This window comes from Schistocerca cancellata, chromosome 2 (genome assembly GCF_023864275.1).
Source record: "Schistocerca cancellata isolate TAMUIC-IGC-003103 chromosome 2, iqSchCanc2.1, whole genome shotgun sequence".
NCBI classification, from domain to species: domain Eukaryota; kingdom Metazoa; phylum Arthropoda; class Insecta; order Orthoptera; family Acrididae; genus Schistocerca; species Schistocerca cancellata.
The window spans coordinates 1044394533-1044414982 of NC_064627.1; the positions used below are offsets into that span (position 1 = coordinate 1044394533).

The 20450-nt window shown below is 41.9% G+C and overlaps 1 long non-coding RNA gene across 1 annotated transcript; it reads left to right on the plus strand.

The window, feature by feature from the left end:
• The first annotated feature begins 18264 nt into the window (after positions 1–18264).
• Positions 18265–20395, plus strand: LOC126163025 (uncharacterized). The gene is made up of 2 exons (XR_007535150.1): positions 18265–19180; positions 19377–20395. It is a non-coding gene; the product is annotated as an uncharacterized LOC126163025 (long non-coding RNA).
• The last annotated feature ends 55 nt before the right edge of the window (positions 20396–20450 follow it).

The following is a 20450-nucleotide window of genomic DNA, read 5'->3' on the forward strand; positions in this document are numbered from 1 at the left end:
GGTGAGATCCCAAACACTTCAGTAGTACTCAAGAATCGGTCGCACTAGTGTTCTACATATCAGGAGCAGGATTTGTTATGAATAGGAAGGTATGGCAGAGTGTGTCTTACTGTTAACAGTTCTCACCAGAATCGAAAGCAAACCTGCACCAACAACGATAGTTCAGGTATACATGTCGACGTCGAAACATGAAGATGAAGAGATAGAGAAAGTACACGAAGGTACTGAATGCGCAAATCAGTACATATAGGTAGACGAAAATCTAATAGTAATGGGAGACGGGAATGTGATTGAGGGGAAGGAGTAGAAGAAAGGGTTACAGGAGAATATGGGCCTGGTACAAGGAATGAAAGAGGGGAAAAACTAGTTCAGTTCTGCAGTAAATTTCAGTTAGTAATAGTGAGTACTCTGTTCAAAAACCACAAGAGGAGGAGGTATACCAGGAAAAGGTCAGGTGATAACAGGAAGATTTCAGTTAGATTACATCATGGTCAGGCAGAGACTCCAAAATCAGATACTGGATTGTAAGGTGCACCCAGGGGCAGATGTAGACTCAGATCACACTTAAGTCGTGATGAAAAGTTAGGTGAAGTTTACAGACTAATTAGAAGTAATCATTGCGCTAAGAAGTCGGATACTGAAGTACTAATGAATGAAGAGATACGCTTGAAGTTCTCTGAGGTTATAGGTACTGCGAAAAGGAGTAGCTCAATGGGCAGTAAAGTTGAAACAAGATCAGTCACAGAAATTGGAAATGAAACAGTAGGTACAAAGAAAGTAACTGCGAAGAACTATGGGTAACAGAAGAAATACTTCCGTCGATCGATAAGAGTAGGAATTACAAAAATGTAGAGAGAAATTCAGGAATATAGACATTGAAAAATATGAAGAAATCTAAAAAGGTGATGGTTGGGAGCAGTGACTGAGCATATAGAAAAGTCAGGAAAACGTTGGACAAAATTAAAACCAATGGTAGTAACATACTCTGCTAAACGCAGAGGACAGAGGTAATAGGTGGAAAGAGTACATTGAAGGCTTCTATGAGGGGGAAGATTTGTCTGATGACGTGATAGAAGGAGAAACTGGAGTCGATAGGGAAGAAATGGAGGATCCAATATTTAAATTTAAAAGAGCTTTGGAAGACTTAAGATCAAATAGGGCAGGAGGGATACATAACATTCCATTAGAATTTCTAAAATCAGTGGGGAAAGTGGGAACAAAACAATTTTTCGCATTGGTGAATAGAATGTATGAGTCTGTTACGATATAGCATCCGGATTTCGGAAAAATATCATCAATGCAGTTCAGAAGACTGCAAGGGCTGACATGTGCGAGATTTATTGGACAATTAGCTTAACAACTCAGGCATTCAAGTTACTGGCAATAATAATATACAGAAGAATGGAAAGGAAACTGAGGATGTATTAGATGGTGATCTGTTTGGCTTTAGGAAACGCAAAGGCAGCAGAGAGGGAATTCTGAAGTTGCGTATGATAATGGAAGCAAAGCTAAAGAAAATGCATCAAGACCCGTTCGTAGGATTTGTCGACGTGGGAAAAGCATTCGACAATATAAAATTGCGGATGATGTTGGAAATTCTCAGAGAAATAGCGATAAGCTACCAGGAAAGGCTATAGGGAAAGGTGGGTAACATACAATACGTGCATTAAAGAATAGGGATCAAGAAGAATGGAAGACCAAGGACGAAGAGCTCGGATTAAAAAGCTTGTAAGACAGGGGTCTAATCTTTCGCACCTACTGTTCGATCTATGCATTGGAGAAGAATGACGGAAATAACAGGAAGGTTCATGAATGGAATTAAAATTCAAGGTTAAAGGATATCGATGATAAGATTCGCTGGTGACATTGCTATCCTCACTGAAAGTGAAGAAGAATTACATGATCTGCTGAATGGAATGAACAGTCTAATGATTACAGAACATGGATTGAGAGTAAATCGAAGAAGGTGAAAGTAATGAGAAGTAGCAGAAATGAGAACAGTGAGAAACTTAACATGAGCATTGGTTATCACGAAGCGGATGACGTTAAGGGATTCTGCTACCTAGGCAGCAAAATGACCCATGACGTGCGGAGCAAGGAAGACGAAAAAGTAGGCCACCACTGGCAAAAAGGGTTACTGACCAAAGGAGGTTAACTAGTATCAAACATAGGCCTTAATTTGAGGAAAATATTTCTCAGAATGTGTGTTTGGAGCACAGCATTGTGTGGTAGTGAAACATGGACTGTGGGAAAACCGGAAAAGAAGAGAACAGATGAATTTCAGATGTGGTGTTAGAGAACAGTGTAGAAAGTTAGGTGGCCTGATAAGATAAGGAATGAGGAGGTTCTCTGGAGAATCGGCGAGGAATGGAATGTGTGGAAAATACTGACTTGGAGAGGGGGCTGGATGATTGGACGTCTGTTAAGACAACAGAGAATAACTTCCATGCTACTAGAGAGAGCGTAGAGGGTAAAAATGGTAGAGGGAAACAGAGACTGGAATACGTCCAGCAAATAACTGAAGACTTTGGCTGCAAGTGCTACTCTGAGCTGAAGAGGTTGGCACAGGAGACGAATTCGTGTCTGGCTGCATTAAACCAGTCAGAAGACTAATGATTCAAAAAAGAAAAAAACGTCGCTTCTCTACAACCAACCTTAGGGGCTCTTTCCATTTTATGTACCTTTGCAACTCTATGCCTGGATATTTAATCAACGTTGGTATGACAACCAGCGTACCACTAATAGGATATTCGAACATTACAGGACTGTTTTCCATTCTGATCTGCATTAACTTACATGTTTCTACATTTACAACAAGCTGCCATTCATCATACCAAATCAAAACAGTCAGCCTGTATTCTCCTGCTTCCCCTACTTCGCCGTACACTATAGCGTAATTAATAAATCATCGCGGATCGCTGTTCATCCTGTCCGTCAGGTCGTTTACATATACAGAGAATAATAGCGTCCCTGTCACACTTTCATGGGGCTCTACTGACGATATCCTTGTCTCGGATAAACAGTTGCCGTCGAGGAAAACGTAATGAGGTCAAAATAAGGGACCGTGCTTTTACCTTCTTATATACGGGTCTCACCATCTTCCAGTCGCTTGGGACTTTGCACTAAGCGAGAGATTCCCGAAAAATCCACACCATGTAAGGCCGATGAGTGCTTGTGAAGATATTATTAATTCTGGGAACTAGGGCACCGAAGTCTAAAAAACCATAAAAAGGAATCTGATGAGGATTCGATTCATAGCTCCATGGTAGATGTAAGTCTGATGTCCTACCAGTCTATTCATTCAACTACGACGGCTGTTACGGTAGTGCGGGTAAATACATTCCGATCAGCTGCACGGTGTGCCGGTGTTGGCAGCTCCTCGTTTTCATACATTTTGTTGTGGTCTTCAGTCCCGAGACTGGTTTGATGCAGCTCTCCATGCTACTCTATCCTGTGCAAGCTTCTTCATCTCCCAGTACCTACTGCAACCTACATCATTCTGAATCTGCTTAGTATATTCATCTCTTGGTCTCCCCCTACGATTTTTACCCTACACGGTGCCCACCAATTCTAAATTGGTGATCCCTTGATGTCTCAGAACATGTCCTACCAACCGATCCCTTCTTCTGGTCAAGTTGTGCCACAAACTTCTCTTCTCCCCAATCCTATTCAATACTTCCTAATTAGTTATGTGATCTACCCATCTAATCTTCAGCATTCTTCCGTAGCACCACATTTCGAAAGCTTCTATTCTCTTCTTGTCCAAACTATTTACCGTCCATGTGTCACTACCATACATGGCTACACTCCATACAAATACTTTCAGAAATGACTTCCTGACACTTAAATCTATACTCGATGTTAACAAATTTCTCTTCTTCAGAAACGCTTTCCTTGCCATTGCCAGTCTACATTTTATATCCTCTCTACTTCGACCATCATCAGTTATTTTTCTCCCCAAATAGCAAAACTCCTTTACTACTTTAAGTGTCTCATTTCCTAATCTAATACCCTCAACATCGCCCGACTTAATTCGACTACATTCCATTATCCTCGTTTTGCTTTTGTTGATGTTCATCTTATAGCCTCCCTTCAAGATACCATCCATTCCGTTCAACTGCTCTTCCAAGTCCTTTGCTGTCTCTGACAGAATTACAATGTCATCGGCGAACCTCAAAGTTCTTATTTCTTCTCCATGGATTTTAATACTTACTCCGAATTTTTCTTTTGTTTCCTTTACTGCTTGCTCAATGTACAGATTGAATAACATCGGGGAGAGGCCACAACCCTGTCTTACTCCCTTCCCAACCACTGCTTCCCTTTCATGTCCCTCGACTCTTATAACTGCCATCTGGTTTCTGTACAAATTGTAAATAGCCTTTCGCTCCCTGTATTTTACCCCTGCCACCTTTAGAACTTGAAATAGAGTATTCCAGCCAACATTGTCATAAGCTTTCACTAAGTCTACAAATGCTAGAACCGTAGGTTTGCCTTTCCTTAATCTTTCTTCTAAGATAAGTCGTAAGGTCAGTATTGCCTCACGTGTTCCAGTATTTCTACGGAATCCAAACTGATCTTCTCCGAGGTCGGCTTCTACTAGTTTTTCCATTCGTCTGTAAAGAATTCGTGTTAGTATTTTGCAGCTGTGGCTTATTAAACTGATTGTTCGGTAATTTTCACATCTGTCAACACCTGCGTTCTTTGGGATTGGAATTATTATATTCTTCTTGAGGTCTGAGGGTATTTCGCCTGATTCATACATCTTGCTCACCAGATGGTAGAGTTTTGTCAGGACTGGCTCTCCCAAGGCCGTCAGTAGTTCCAATGGAATGTTGTCTACTCCGGGGGCCTTGTTTCGACTTAGGTCTTTCAGTGGTCTGTCAAACTCTTCACGCAGTATCGTATCTCCCATTTCATCTTCATCTACATCCTCTTCCATTTCCATAATATTGTCCTCAGGTACATCGCCCTTGTATAGACCCTCTATATATTCCTTCCACCTTTCTGCTTTCCCCTCTTTGCTTAGAACTGGGTTTCCATCTGAGCTCTTGACGTTCAGACAAGTGGTTCTCTTATCTCCAAAGGTCTCTTTAATTTTCCTGTAGGCAGTATCTATCTTACCCCTAGTGAGATAAGCCTCTACATCCTTACATTTGTCCTCTAGCCATCCCTGATTAGCCATTTTGCACTTCCTGTCGATCTCATTTTTGAGACGTTTGTATTCCTTTTTGCCTGCTTCATTTACTGCATTTTTATATTTTCTCCTTTCATCAATTAAATTCAATATTTCTTCTGTTACCCAAGGATTTCTGCTAGCCCTCGTCTTTTTATCTACTTGATCCTCTGCTGCCTTCACTACTTCATCCCTCAAAGCTACCCATTCTTCTTCTACTGTATTTCTTTCCCCCATTCCTGTCAAATGTTCCCTTATGCTCTCCCTGAAACTCTGTACAACCTCTGGTTCTTTCAGTTTATCCAGGTCCCATCTCCTTAAATTCCCACCTTTTTGCAGTTTCTTCACTTTTAATCTACAGGTCATAACCAATAAATTGTGGTCAGAGTCCACATCTGCCCCTGGAAATGTCTTACAATTTAAAACCTGGTTCCTAAATCTCTGTCTTACCATTATATAAACTATCTGATACCTTTTAGTATCTCCAGGGTTCTTCCATGTATACAACCTTCTATCATGATTCTTAAACCAAGTGTTAGCTATGTTTAAGTTGTGCTCTGTGCAAAATTCTACCAGGCGGCTTCCTCTTTCATGTCATAGCCCCAATCCATATTCACCTACTACGTTTCCTTCTCTCCCTTTTCCTACACTCGAATTCCAGTCACCCATGACTATTAAATTTTCGTCTCCCTTCACAATCTGAATAATTTCTTTTATTTCATCATACATTTCTTCAATTTATTCGTCATCTGCAGAGCTAGTTGGCATATAAACTTGTACTACTGTAGTAGGTGTGGGCTTCGTGTCTATCTTGACCACGATAATGCGTTCACTATGCTGTTTGTAGTAGCTTACCCGCATTCCTATTTTCCTATTCATTATTAAAGCTGCTCCTGCATTACCCCTATTTGACTTTTTGTTTATAACCCTGTAGTCACCTGACCAGAAGTCTTGTTCCTCCTGCCACCGAACTTCACTAATTCCCACTATATCTAACTTTAACCTATCCATTTCCCTTTTTAAATTTTCTAACCTACCTGCCCGATTAAGGGATCTGACATTCCACGCTCCGATCCGTAGAACGCCAGTTTTCTTTCTCCTGATGCATAAGTTTTCAAAATGGACCCTATCTACACTACTGGCCATTAAAATTGCTGCGCCACGAAGATGACGTCCTACAGACGCGAAATTTAACCGACAGGAAGAAGATGCTGTCATATGCAAATGATTAGCTTTTCGGAGCATTCACACAAGGTTGGCGCCGGTGGCGACAACTACAAAGTGCTGACATGAGGAAATTTTCCAACCGATTTCTCATACACAAACAGCAGTTGACCGGCGTTGCCTGGTGAACGTTGTTGTGATGCCGCGTGTAAGGAGGAGACATGCGTACCATCACGTTTCCGACTTTGGTAAAGATCGGATTGTAGTCTATCGCGATTGCGGTTTATCGTATCGCGACATTGCTGCTCGCGTTGGTCGAGATCCAATGACTGTTAGCAGAATGTGGGATCGGTGTGTTCAGGAGGGTAATACGGAACGCCGTAACGGCCTCGTATCACTAGCAGTGGAGATGACAGGCATCTTATCCGCACGGCTGTAACGGATCGTGCAGCCACGTCTCGATCCCTGACTCAACAGATGGGGACGTTTGCAAGACAACAACCATCTGCACGAACAGTTCGACGACGTTTGCAGCAGCATGGACAGCATGGACTGCATCCCAGACAGGAGTGCCTGCGATGGTGTACTCAACGACGAACCTGGGTGTACGAATGGCAAAGCGTCATTTTTTCGGATGTATGCAGGTTCTGTTTACAGCATCATGATGGTCGCATTCGTGTTTGGCGACATCGCGGTGAAGGCACAATGGAAACGTGTATTCGTCACCGCCATATTGGCGTATCACCCGGCGTGATGGTATGGGGTGCCATGGGGTACACGTCTCAGTCACCTCTTGTTCGCATTGACGTCACTTTGAACAGTGGACGTTATTTTTCAGATGTGTTACGACCCGTGGCCCTACCCTTCATTCGATGCCTGCGAAACCCTTTATTTCAGCAGGATAATGCACGACCGCATGTTGCAGGTCCTGTACGGGCCTTTCTGGATACAGAAAATGTTCGACTGCTGCGCTGGCCAGCACATTCTCCAGATCTCTCACCAATTGAGAACGTCTGGTCAATGGTGGCCGAGCAACTGGCTCGTCACAATACGCTAATCACTACTCTTGATGAACTGTGGTATCGTGTTGAAGTTGCATGGGCAGCTGTACCTGTACACACCATCCACACTGTGTTTTGACTCAATGTCCAGGCGTATCAAGGCCGTTATTACGGCCATAGGTGGTTCTTCTGGGTACTGATTTCTCAGGATCTATGCATCCAAATTGCGTGCAAATGTAATCACATGTCAGTTCTAGTATAATATATTTGTCCAATGAATACCCGTTTATCACCTGCATTTCTTCTTGGCGTAGCAATTTTAATAGCCAGTAGTGTAGTTTTGCTAGATAAACTTTTGTCTTGAGTCTGGATGAGGAATCCTACCACGTGTGTCATTTTTTCTTCACCTTGTGTATATATCTGTAGATTGTTGACGTTTAGCACTGTAAGTAGGCTGTTTATGTTTTCTTATTGGCAACATTACGTAGCGCTCTATATGAAAGTCACTGGCTGTGCTGTGTGCAGTCTGCGGCTAGTTTGCATTGTTGTCTGCCATTGTAGTGTTGGGCAGCGGCAGCTGGATGTGAACAGCGCGTAGCGTTGCGCAGTTGGAGGTGAGCCGCCAGCAGTGGTGGATGTGGGAAATGAGATGGCGGATTTTTGAGTACAGAATGGATATTATGAACTGCTACGTATATTATGCTTTTTCAACACTATTAAGGTAAATACATTGTTTGTTCTCTATTAAAATCTTTCATTTGCTAACTATGCCTATCAGTAGTTAGTGCCTTCCGTAGTTTGAATCTTTTATTTAGCTGGCAGTAGTGGCCCTCGCTGTATTGCAGTCGTTCGAGTAACGGAGATTTTTGGTGAGGTAAGTGATTTGTGAAAGGTATAGATTAATGTTAGTCAGGGCCATTCATTTGTAGGGATTTTTGAAAGTCAGATTGCGTTGCGCTAAAAATATTGTATGTCAGTTTAAGCTCAGTCTTGTATAATTGTTCTAAGGGGACGTTTCAGCACCCATGACGTGACGTCATCGCCCAAGCAAGAGATTTCCACCCAAATGAATAAAAGTTTTTATTGTACAGTGTCGCAGTAGTGCATGCCCTTTTTTTTCGTAGCTCACCCTGTTACTTCAGCGTTTTATGAATTGTTTGTTTGCTGAAAATCAACACTGAAATGCACTCTGTCGTCTAGCATCTGTTTAAGAATTAATGAAAATATTGTACTAACGATCTTAACTGAGCCTCCTTAATTGTTTTTTACTGTGCCTGCATGCATTTGCTTTTGTCCTATAACAGTTAGGGTCTTCTCATGTACAAATTTGGTGTTGCTCTTTGTCGGCCGGGGTGGCCGTGCGGTTCTAGACGCTACAGTGTGGAACCGCGCGACCGCTAAGGTCGCAGGTTCGAATCCTGCCTCGGCCATGGATGTGTGTGATGTCCTTAGGCTAGTTAGGTTTAAGTAGTTCTAAGTTCTAGGGGACTGATGACCACAGCAGTTAAGTCCCATAGTGCTCAGAGCCATTTGAACCATTTTTTTGTTGTTGTTGCTCTTTGTCGATCATTATCAGTGTTCACCCGTCTGTTAGCCAGCATTGTCTTTCTCTGTTTGTACGCGTACTTTACATTATACCGCCGATACATGCTGCTAGCTGTGCCTAGTGCTGAAAGTGCCACTGCCACTTCCCCTTCGCCCCTCTCACCGTTCCTCGTCCATCGTGCTTACTTCCCCGCTCTCTCCCCTCTAGCAGGACGCGCGTAACGCCACAGATAATACCCCCTCCATCACCCTGCTAGAGAGAACTCCCATTAAAGTTTGTCGATATCACACTTCCATGCCGGACAAGCCACAGGCCACATGCTCTTCTCCTGTCAGTCAAAGTTTGTTTACAAACAGTGTGTATGCTTGTGTCGCACAGAACCACATTCTAGATACGAAACGTTTCGTATTTTGTGAACTGACTAAAAACTCACTGTATTCTTTCCCTTCCTTTATATGAAGTTTTATGAATAGGACGAGAAAACTGTTAGTTGTTTTGTCACTATGGACACACCTTTTAATTATCTTTTGTAGAGCTTTGCCTGCGCGTTCTCCATGCCTGTAACTTTCTTTTACAAGCTTATGTTATGCCATATGACAATCCCCTCATTTCATCCTTAATTCCAGTGTTTTGTCAGTATATTTTGTAGCCCGTGGAACTTTATATAACAATTATCTGTAACTAATGCACGGAGGATGTACTAAGATTTTACATTTGTTATCACTCTTATTTAAATGCACTTAACCCTGTTGTAACTCAAGCTAGGTGCTACTGTTCTGCAGTAAGTCAATTTATTATGTTTCTTTTTACCCAAATATTTTCATTACCATAGAGTTAGTTTTTTTCCCTCCAACTAACAGAAACCATGATAGTTCAATCCTATTTTGTGAAGTGTTATGTCATCATTTTAACTTCGTTTGTCCTAAGACTTGATTATATGGCCAGTGATGACTTCAACTATTACAGGAGATATTGTATTGTAATTTGAATAAGTTAATATTTTACTATTTTCTTAACTCATGAAATTTGGTAAACTTGACTACATCTTAGTCCTTTCCCACTTACACTAAATGAAATATTGTAACCCATCCCTCCCATAGTATTAGGGCCCCTACTAGGGCAAACCGTTTTCTGGGGAGTGACTGACGCCATTTTGTAAACAATGTGTGTCACCACTTCTCTGGAATGGGGAAGGAATGTACATGGTGGCAGTCACTCAAGGAATATTTGAGGGAATTGGTTTAAAAAATTTATTTCAAAGTCCCAGTCAAATCTTTGCAAGTGATCTCCCCGAGTAACTTATGCTGTGACTAAGTGACACAAGTCGCTTGTTTTTCAAAACGGAGGCAGTTTTGTCCAGTTAAAGCTGCTGAGACACCCTGAGTCCTCTGCTGAAACTGCTAGCGAATTCGCGCCATTGGTTTTAGCCAAAAGCGTGCGCGGGATACCGATCACGTGCGTGGACGCCGGAGCGTCCTGTGGTGCAGAACGCAGTTGCTTCTCTCTCTTGGAATCCAGACTTCGAGGAGCACAGACGGCTTCTTGGAAGGCGGAGCCTCCGGCTCTGCTCGTCACAACCGGCCACCAAAGTAAGTCAACATGAACCGCTTCCCCTTTCGTTGCCCACTTCATTTAACTGTTCGACCTCCTAGACTGGCGTAAACCTGCTAACCTCCGACACTATGGGCGTCTTTTGTACTCCGTATTTTGAAATACACTCCTGGAAATGGAAAAAAGAACACATTGACACCAGTGTGTCAGACCCACCATACTTGCTCCGGACACTGCGAGAGGGCTGTACAAGCAATGATCACACGCACGGCACAGCGGACACACCAGGAACCGCGGTGTTGGCCGTCGAATGGCGCTAGCTGCGCAGCATTTGTGCACCGCCGCCGTCAGTGTCAGCCAGTTTGCCGTGGCATACGGAGCTCCATCGCAGTCTTTAACACTGGTAGCATGCCGCGACAGCGTGGACGTGAACCGTATGTGCAGTTGACGGACTTTGAGCGAGGGCGTATAGTGGGCATGCGGGAGGCCGGGTGGACGTACCGCCGAATTGCTCAACACGTGGGGCGTGAGGTCTCCACAGTACATCGATGTTGTCGCCAGTGGTCGGCGGAAGGTGCACGTGCCCGTCGATCTGGGACCGGACCTCAGCAACGCACGGATGCACGCCAAGACCTTAGGATCCTACGCAGTGCCGTAGGGGACCGCACCGCCACTTCTCAGCAAATTAGGGACACTGTTGCTCCTGGGGTATCGGCGAGGACCATTCGCAACCGTCTCCATGAAGCTGGGCTACGGTCCCGCACACCGTTAGGCTGTCTTCCGCTCACGCCCCAACATCCTGCAGCCCGCCTCCAGTGGTGTCGCGACAGGCGTGAATGGAGGGACGAATGGAGACGTGTCGTCTTCAGCGATGAGAGTCGCTTCTGCCTTGGTGCCAATGATGGTCGTATGCGTGTTTGGCGCCGTGCAGGTGAGCGCCACAATCAGGACTGCATACGACCGAGGCACACAGGGCCAACACCCGGCATCATGGTGTGGGGAGCGATCTCCTACACTGGCCGTACACCACTGGTGATCGTCGAGGGGACACTGAATAGTGCACGGTACATCCAAACCGTCATCGAGCACATCGTTCTACCATTCCTAGACCGGCAAGGGAACTTGCTGTTCCAACAGGACAATGCACGTCCGCATGTATCCCGTGCCACCCAACGTGCTCTAGAAGTTGTAAGTCAACTACCCTGGCCAGCAAGATCTCCGGATCTGTCGCCCATTGAGCATGTTTGGGACTGGATGAAGCGTCGTCTCACGCGGTCTGCACGTCCAGCACGAAGGCTGGTCCAACTGAGGCGCCAGGTGGAAATGGCATGGCAAGCCGTTCCACAGGACTACATCCAGCATCTCTACGATCGTCTCCATGGGAGAATAGCAGCCTGCATTGCTGCGAAAGGTGGATATACACTGTACTAGTGCCGACATTGTGCATGCTCTGTTGCCTGTGTCTATGTGCCTGTGGTTCTGTCAGTGTGATCATGTGATGTATCTGACCCCAGGAATGTGTCAATAAAGTTTCCCCTTCCTGGGACAATGAATTCACGGTGTTCTTATTTCAATTTCCAGGAGTGTATATCCTCTTTATTGTACTTAATTCCCTGTTTTGTCATTTAACGGCAGCCCTGGATGCCCACTCTCTAATACTAATACTAATATAAGGTGTACGACAGGGATGTAGTCTTTCGCCCCTATTGTTCAAACTGTACGTTGAAGAATCAATGATGGAAATAAGAGAAAGCTTCGAGGATAGAGTTAAAATTCAAAGTGCCAGGATATCAATGATAAAATTTGATGATGACACTGCTATCCCAATTGAAATTGGAGAAGAATTACAGGATATGTTGAATGGAATGAACAATCTAGTAAATATGGAATATGGATTGACAATAAATCGAAGATAGACGAAAGCACTGTGAAGCAGCAGATATGAGACCAGCTAGAAACGTAGTATGATAATTGGTGATATGTAGATGAAGATAAGGAAATCTGCAACCGAGGCAGCAAAATAACCCATGACGAACGGGGCAAGAGGACATGAAAACCAGAATAGCCCTGGCAAAAAGAGCACTCCTGGCAATCAAAAGTCCACTAGTATCAAATGACGGAGGAAGATATTTCTGCGACTTTACGTTTGGAGCACAGCATTGTATGGTAGTGTGACATGAACTGTGGGAACACGGGAACAGAAGAGAATCGAAGCATTTGAGGAGTGGTGCCACTTTCAATATTAGATGGACTGATAAGGTAAGGAATGAGGAGGTTCTCTGCAGAACCTGCGAGGAAGGGAAGATATGCAAAAGACTGACAAGAATCAGGGACAGGATGATAGGTGATCTGTTAAGACATCAGAAATAACTTCCATCCTACTAGGGGGAATTGTAGTGGAGGGGGAAGAGGAGGAGGAATTAAGTGTTAAACATCCCGTCGGCAACGAGGTCATTAGAGACGGAGCACAAGCTCAGAATGGGAAAGGATAGGGAAGTAAATCAGCCGTGATCTTTGATAGGAAACATTCCGGCATTTGTCTGAAGGGATTTAGGGAAATCAAGGAAAACGTAAATCTAGATGGCCTGACGCGGGGTTGAACCGTCGTTCTTCCTTTTGCGAGTCCAGTGTGCTAACCACTGCGCCACCTCGCTCCGTTAAAAAAATGTACGGAAGACAGAGATTGGACTAAAGACAGCAGATTATTGTGGACGGAGGTTGCAAGTGCTTCTTTGAAATGGGGTTGGTACAGGAGAGAACTTTGTGACGGGCTGCATCAAACGAGTCAGAAGACTAATGTCTCAAAAAAAAAAAAAAAAAGCATCCACCCCTAAAACATTTCAGCCTGCTTATATCTCCAAGAAAAATGTAATGAAATCTGACGTAAATAGCGTTTTGTTTAAAAATAATTGTGACTCTATGAGAGACAAGTATTAAATTATGTTCATAAGTCCATATGAAGAGTAAACCTTCTTACGTTCACCCGTCTGAATAAATGATATGGCACAAGTGGTTTTACATTCAGATTACACATTCATACATAAATATGGCTTCATGCTGGCAATATATAAATCACAGAGAAAAATAAGTTGTCTGGAACATGCCGTACGAACACCGAAGATACAAGCGGACCAACAGCACTCGTAGTCACATACAGGGGGCCAGATTAAGCATGTCCTGGAAAGCGTTTTCAGTGTTACGTCGCAAAGTGATCTGAAGAGTAGAAAGACAATTCAAAAACATCGAAAAAAAAGGCGAATAGCAGAAAAATTCCTTGACGTGCAAAGACAGTTTACAGGCAACTCCAAGAAAATAGCAACATTGGTTAATAGAGTATATGGAAATGAAAAGCTAACTCTTGTCAACAGTCTATCGAAAAGAAGCTACACCTTTATCCGTAGAAACTTTCTGCTGTAAGAGCGTTAAATCTTCCATACGTACCTCTCTGCCAGTGATTCCTGGATGGAATGGTGTCGCCATATTTCCATTTCTTTAGATGGAGCGTGTTTCGACGTGTCCAGGATTAAGGATTCTCATAAGAAAATCTTCATTACTACTTTGACCAGCGTCTGCATAATGCTTATATTGATTTTATGGAGCAGTTTTAGTCTGCACTCAGACTAAACATTCGTAGATCCTACTTCCGATAGGCACACTACATCACACTGGGTATCCTATATGGAAGAATCTAGATATACGGTATACACTCACGGTTAGACATTAAGAAAATCAATTTAACTTTCACATGAATCTTGGTTAATCTATAAAATTTATCTTTCACATAAACCTAGGTTAATCTATAGATTATATGATCTATTATTCTGCACAATGTAACTTTCTATTCAACCTTTAGATTTAGAGTAATTTTAGTGGGAAGACAGTGTATGACTTACAGTTTGAATTGGTGCCGTGGAACGGTATTTTTGGGGAATATTTATGGGATTTATGGTAAATTAGGTAATAGCCTCCACTGATACATAAACCCTCGATTGGACTGTGCGTTTTCAAGGATAAGCTGTGAATTATATTTATTATTTTATTTTTTTATTTTTATTATTTATGGGAAAGCAATAAACTTCAGTTACAAAAAACTTCAACAAGCTGTGAGTGCGTACCTGATTTATAACGTAGCAATTTCTGCCTGCATTTATTTAAAAACATATGTTGGGAAAATTGCGACAGGTGTGAGTTGGCGCCCGTAGACATAAAACACGGCTACATTATTATGTCCAACCACTTCCCACAGAGGCCCATGAACTGTGTAGTGCTGCGTTGTATGTGGTTGATGTTTTCGTACATTAGCACGTGGGTGCTCCAAGCTGATTTATAGAGGAAAGGTGAACTGAGCTATTACAATTTTGGCAAGTTTTACAAAATATTTATTCGTCATTCACCACAGCGTTAATGAAAGTCTATGGTACGGTCGCAATCAATAATAAAATCAGAAAAATCTTTCAGAGAAAAACAGATGTGGCATAACTGTAACCCTCGCGTCTCTTGGCAGGCTGCTTGGGTTTTATTGTTATTACTACATTTAAGCATATTTCAGCCTTATGGTTCAATTAATTTACTTTCTGATAATTATTCTGGTATCAATTTCTTCATACTACTTACCTTATTGAATTTACCTTGTGAGTTTAATGTCTCGATCTTCTTGTTGCTTGGCACGCACTATTCTGGCGTCGTATGACAGTTCTGAGTGAAATATTCTCATGTGTTATTCAGAAAAGTTATTTCAATAGCTTTGGTCATATTAAGAATTGCCAATCTTTACCGGTAATGGTTACTGTGTAGAAACGCTTTTGCATTGTCGTGTACATCATATTTGAATCATAATAATTACAGTAGAAATTATAGGACTGGCCTGTTTCAAAATACAGCAGGAAGTACTTGCTTTAAGGCAAAATCACTAATTTGTGAATCGAACAGGAAAATTTCCCTGTGTTCTTTTGACACCTAAACATAATTGTAAATTACGAGAAGCACTCTGAGACGATGTGCTGGAATTGTTCATACTAGACCGGCGATCTTCTTGTTTTAAGTAGTCCAATTACATTTCTTTTTTTCCAGTTTTGACACACAGTGAGCACTTCGGCCGTTTTAGTCACATAGTGATTTGCATTACATTTTATCAAAATCAGCACAGTTTGTTTTGCTTACAGTAGGAGAGGAGGTGTTTTGATAGTAGGTGTATATTTCCCAATAATCGTTTGTGTTTCGGAACCCATTGTCTTACTTTCGAAGTTTTGAGTTTACCATCATGTGGTCAGTGTTATTTAACTGATCACCACGAGGGGATGTTACATACTTTAATTTTTCAAATTGGATAGTTAGTTTTATCTGCCCTGAATTATTTGTACAATTAAGTTTAATGATAGGGTACAAGTGATTTTACATTCATATTACACATTCATACATAAATATGTCTACACGCTGGCTATATATATATATATATATATATATATATATATATATATATATATATATATATATATTCTCGATTCCTACCTATCACCATTCATATAGTACACAGCTGTTAAGGGGAATTTTTCAGTTTGTTTTCGAATCTAACTTTTATGTCTGTCAGATATTTTACATAACTGGGTAAATGATAAAAAAATGTTTGGTGGCAGCATTTTCCACCATTTTTTTTTAAAGACAGCCTTAATGTGGAATAATGAATTCCACTTTTTCTTCTGCAATTGTAATGACGAACAACACTGTTCCATTTGAAATGTAAAGGGTTAGTTGCAACAAGAGAGAATCCGCTTACCGTGAAGGGATAGTGAAAATACCTAACTTCTTAAACAAATGTCTACAAGATGATCGTGTGTGAGCACCACACATTATTCTTACAGCAAGTTTGATGAATGAAAGCCAAACACCATTACATACAATTAATTGAATGAAAATACGCCAAATATGTTAACTTTGTAAGTAGGCTGTTTAGGTTTTTATGTTGGTAACGCCATGTAGCGCTCTATATGAAAATCACTGACTGTGCTGTGTGCAGTCTGTGGCTGGCTTGCATTGTTGGAATTTTCTATTGTAGTGTTGGGCAGTTGGCTGTTAACAGCGCGTAGCGTTGCGCAGTTGGAGGTGAGCCTCCAGCAGTGGTGGATGTGGGGAGAGAGATGGCGGAGTTTTGAGAGCGGATGATCTGGACGTGTGTCCATCAGAGACAGTAAATTTGTAAGACTGGATATCGTGAACTGACATATATATATTGATTTTTGTACACTATTAAGGTAAATACATTGTTTGTTCTTTATCAAAATCTTTCATTTGCTAAGTATGCCTATCAGTAGTTAGTGTCTTCAGTAGTTAGAGTCTTTTATTTAGCTGGCAGTATTGGCGCTCGCTGTATTGCATTAGTTCGAGTAACGGAGATGTTTGTGAGGTAAGTGATTCATGAAAGGTATAAGTTATTGTTAGTCAGGGCCATTCTTTTGTAGGGATTATTGAAAGTCAGACTGCGTTGCGCTAAAAATATTGTGTGTCAGTTTAGTGAATGTCTGAGTACGTTCAGTGTGCTCAGCTGTTTGAAAAGCAAATAACGTAGAGGTTTATCAGCACAGTAATTCATTAACTTTTCTAAGGAGACGTTTCAACTTTCAGGTTGTTAATGATTCTAAATGCATATGTCGCTGAATTGAGTTTGTAAATAAGTCAAAAACTTTTTTCCTGCTTAACGTCGTATCAGTAAAGACAGGTTTTCATTCTACTTACCATTTCTACTGTTTCCACACGGTGTAATACATTTATCGTTGTTATACCTGCAGATGTGCAGAACTGAATACTACTTTTTTAAATTGAGAGTGTGACGATTTGCGGAAAACCGCTGAATGATACCTTTGAGAACACTGTTTATCATTTGTTCAGTTGCTATTGGTACGTTTGGAAGGATTATAATACTAGTGTAATCTAGAAAAAGAACTAATGCTGCCTGTCGCTGTTAGCCGGAAGGCCATTTACGTAACGTGAGAAAATGTAGTGGATTTAAGACTGAGGATCGTGAAATCCCCTAAGTGATCTCCCCAGTCAGAACAATCTCCTCTGCTTACATTGGCTGTATTATTAAGTACAACTTCCTACTTTTTTGCGGTTACGTGTGACATTATCCACTGGTTGCCTGTACTATTCAAAAAACTTTAGTTTACCTAGCAGGATATTACGATTGACACACTCACACATTCACATGTCTTAGATAGGTCAAAGAAAATACTAACGGGTGATATTTTGTTAGATATCAATTGATCTACGATTGTTATTGACAGTGTACTAGCAGCACATGAAATGTTAATTTTTTTCCTAATGTAACCTCTAGTTTTAGTTGTTAACTACCTCTGCGTTAATTTGAATGCTTCTGCAGTTTCTATGTTACCTGATGTTTTCTTCGTCAATCTTCCTTTCTTTTTCACTGATAAGATGATTTCATTTCTTCTATCCGAAAAGCAATATTTCTGAAGTGCATGTGCCTTCCGTCCATATTGTACTTTGTATATTGTAGCTCTGACAAGATATGTTGTAGATGCTCATATGGTTTCAGTAAGGAACTGGTTTGTCTTTGACTGATAGTTCGGCTTGCTACAAGCAGCATGTTTTATGGGTAGCAGCTTGAGCAGGCTGAGCATCAAGCAACTTACATCTTGTTGCAAAATGTGTAGTGTGCTTTATGATTGCATGTTCAGTAATGAGCGTCTACGATGTTATTGGTTTTATCGGCTTGTTACGTTGCTAGGAATAAAGTTAAGAAACGTATTGACAGAGTGCTTATTGGGCAGGATGAAAAAAACTCGATTGTAATTTACCGATATTTAATAGTGATATACATATTTTCTGTGAATATATATATGTATATATATATTTTTCTTGTACATACATTTATATATCTTCAACATAAAACATTTTATTTAAAATTTCTCTTTGACATACAAAACATCTTTGAATGGACAAGTTGAATGAGAAAGGAGTATATACAAAAGGCTATGAGTGTATTTAAAATCGTAGGTGGGCGCTGACAGACAGACAGAGAAAGATAAAAGGTGAAAGATGAGTGGAGGGAGGCAACAGAAAGGAAGTATAGGATCTGGGACAGAGTTGTGAAATTTATGTGTGGGTGCAGAGTAGGTTTTACTTGTGGTTTGATCGTGCTGTGTTGTTACGGCGATACCGCACTGCCGGGACAAACTACCCTCAACAACACCGTCGTTGAGTCAATTTAAGTACTCCACTATTTTTAAATGAGAATATCCTTCTTCGTTGCCTGAGTCGGCCCCTTTGGCTGCTAATTAGCACTTTTAATGAAATTGCTCGCCTCACTGACTGTGATCCTACCACACGTAGTGTACGCATTTGAGAAAACGTGGCGTAAATTTCTCCGGCAATGGTGTTCTACATCTTACCCTAAGTTATAAGAGATCACCTGTCTTCGACTTTTGTCAAAAATTTTCCACAGTTAACGATGGTGTACTAGTGCCTACCAATGGGAGTTTTGAGGGTTATCTGCACTGTGCGTACAATTTAACTTTTCTTCGAAGGACTGATGGCGACTGTGCCTCAAAAATGTCACGAGACCAATTGCGGGCGCGGTCTGCAAGGCAAGGACAGTGTCCCTAGAGTCAACTAATGATTTTCTTTCTAAATACCAGCTAAGAGGAACAAGGTGCAGGTTAAACCACGGTTCATTAAGGCTACTCTCCTCACACTAAAGGAACGGGTCCGAGGTTAGAGGAAGGGGGTAAGGTTCTGAGCACTATGGGACTCAACATCTTAGGTCATAAGTCCCCTAGAACTTAGAACTACTTAAACCTAACTAACCTAAGGACATCACACACACCCATGCCCGAGGCAGGATTCGAACCTGCGACCGTAGCAGTCCCGCGGTTCCGGACTGCAGCGCCAGAACCGCTAGACCACCGCGGCCGGCAAAGGGGGTAAGGGTTGGGGTGATGTTTGAGGGGTGAGGGTCGGGTTGTAACTAGCAGAATGAGAGCTGAACTACTTCGGATTCCATAAAAGGGAGTTTCGTGAATGTTATTCAAAACAGTCTCAATGATCCAATGAAACATATTGGAGAATTGGATTTCCAGGATATCGTGACAGTTACCTACGAACAGATGGTTCCAAATGTTGGGTAGTATCACGGACAGCATCTGCCAAGTACACCTGTTGGTAATAACACAGTCACATAAGAGGTAGTAGGTATCAAGAGTCACTAAAGAGACTGAATGCGTGAATTGCACCCAAGCCTGGTCCTGCCGTTAGAGGTTTTACGACTGCTGTAGCACTTGGTGAATTACAGCAGTGGGAACCATAACTATTCCTAAAAAACAACCCTGCTCCCAAGCAAAAACCTACCATTGACTAATGATCCTAGCACCTGAGTTTAGTGTCATGACTGTGCCACCAGGTTACTGGATGTACTCAAACACACTGATACACATACATTCAAAGGATCGCCAGGCGTTCTTTTTCTAGTGAATGTCAAGATATTATGGATCTAGTTTTTGAGTCGGTCATCAATATATGTAATAAATACAAGCCGCTACCCCGTCACCCCTAGAGGTTTATATGGTGTGGTAGCCCTTCATTCCCAATCCATGAAGAAGGTTTCGGTTTGTAACTGCAGGGGCTGGATAAGAGGATACGGGTGTCAAAAGAGGACATTGCACGAATGGATTTCTCATGAGAAACTGGTGAAGCAGGTGGGACTTCAGTGGTGAAGTGACGAACACAGGCAAAAACGTTCCGTGCAGAATGCTCGAGCATTTTTAGAATGCTCTAGAATCTTCTAAAATGTTACACAATGTTCTACAATGTTCTACACTCCAGTGTATTTCAGAGTGTTCGAGGACGTTCGAGAATGTTCTCGAATATTCCATATCCTGTTACGGTGGGGATACGTTCCATCTCAGAAGATGGATATAGATGATAGCGAGGCGCATGCGCCAGTATGCTGTACGTCGCTAGAAATCTGCCCACAACCAAATGCGTCTAGAGACCAAGGAGAAGT